Genomic DNA, 1,911 nt, shown 5'->3' on the forward strand with positions numbered 1-1,911 from the left:
TGCTGAAAACAATCTCCCTCCTATAAACCTTCCTGATATCAAAAACATTTTTCCTTCTTTAACCGAGATGGCAGAACCAGCTCGTGCTCTTAGAGATTACGCCGCTCCATCGCAAGATGAACCGCATTCAAGTATTGCTCCGCCCGCAATCGAAGCAAACAACTTTGAACTTAAACCTTCTATGTTGCAGGCTGTGCAACAGAACCAATTCTCTGGAAATCTTACCGAAGATCCAAACCTTCATTTATCCGTATTTGTTCAATATGCTGATACTGTTAAAGCTAATGGTGTCACTTCAGAGGCAATTCGACTTCGTCTTTTTCCTTTCTCATTAAGAGATAGCGCTAGAAGATGGCTTCAATCTCTTCCTTCCAACTCAGTCACCACATGGAACGAGTTGAAGAAAGTTTTTCTTGCCCGATATTTTCCGCCAAGCAAAACAGCTATGTTAAGAGCCCAGATAAACGGATTTAAACAGAAAGACAACGAGTCTCTTTTCGAAGCATGGGAAAGATACAAAGACATGATGAGACTTTGCCCACACCATGGTTTGGAAGACTGGTTAGTAATTCACACATTTTATAATGGTCTCTTATACAATACAAGGTTGACAATAGACGCCGCTGCAGGTGGTGCACTAATGAACAAACCTTATGCTGATGCTTACCAGCTTATCGAGAGCATGGCCCAAAACCACTATCAGTGGGGAACCGAACGAACAACAGTGGAAAAACCTCAACCGAAAACTGGCATGTACGAGATAAGTAACCTTGATCACGTCAATGCAAAAGTGGATGCTTTGGTCCAGAAAATTGAAAGTTTAAACGTATCACCACCAACCGCCGTGGTTGCTATAACTCAGAATTGCGAGGTCTGTGGAATCCAAGGCCACACTCCTGCGGAATGTCAACTCTTGACTGGAATCCAAACAGAGCAAGTAAACTATGCTCAAGGAAGCCCCTATTCGAATACCTATAACCCAAATTGGAAGAATCATCCAAACTTTTCATATAAGAGTAATAATGCTTTATACGCATCTGGACAGTCTCCGAATCAAACCCCATCTATACCTCCGGGATATCAGAAACCAAATCCTAACAATAATACCCCTAGAAAATCCAACTTGGAAATCATGATGGAAAACTTTATAGCTTCCCAACAACAAACCAATAAAGATTTCTTAAACCAGAACATACACACTGGCGAACAACTTAAACAACTAGCAAGCAAAGTAGATGCCTTGGCTACCCATAACAAAATGTTAGAAACCCAAATATCTCAAGTAGCTCAACAACAAGCACCTACTGCTGCACCAACTGGTACATTCCCTGGACAGCCCCAACCTAATCCGAGAAGCCAAGCTCATGCAATTATATTAAGAAGTGGAACGGAAGTGGAAGGACCGTCTGATCCAAGGATAGAAAACCAAAACCCTAAGAAATCTACTGAGGAAAGTGAACCTAAGGAAAAGGAAGAGAGTAATAAGGAAACCCTAGAAAAGAAGGAACCTTATGTACCTCCACCACCTTACAAACCACCTATACCTTACCCTCAAAGGCTTGTTAAAACCAAAGATGTAGGCCAATTCAGAAAATTTGTTGATCTCCTTAAGCAATTAAACGTTACAATTCCATTTACCGAAGCTATTACGCAGATGCCCTCATATGCTAAATTCTTAAAAGAAATTCTTTCTAATAAAAGGAAACTTGAGGATAGTGAAACCGTTACACTCCCTGCCGAATGTAGCGCTATAATCCAAAACATGCCCCCTAAACTCAAGGATCCAGGTAGCTTCTCTATACCCTGTCACATAGGAAAATTTGTCATCGACAAAGCCTTATGCGATTTAGGAGCCGGAATTAGCGTTATGCCTTTATCCATATGTAAGAGACTGGAAATGGGAGAATTAAG

At 41.1% G+C, this 1,911-nt stretch overlaps 1 pseudogene; it reads right to left on the minus strand.

The window, feature by feature from the left end:
• Window positions 1-452: 452 nt before the first annotated feature.
• On the minus strand, window positions 453-552 carry LOC127116456 (uncharacterized; annotated as a pseudogene).
• Window positions 553-1,911: the final 1,359 nt, after the last annotated feature.

The sequence above is a fragment of the Lathyrus oleraceus genome, chromosome 1, assembly GCF_024323335.1.
Source record: "Lathyrus oleraceus cultivar Zhongwan6 chromosome 1, CAAS_Psat_ZW6_1.0, whole genome shotgun sequence".
Classification (NCBI taxonomy): Eukaryota; Viridiplantae; Streptophyta; class Magnoliopsida; order Fabales; family Fabaceae; genus Lathyrus; species Lathyrus oleraceus.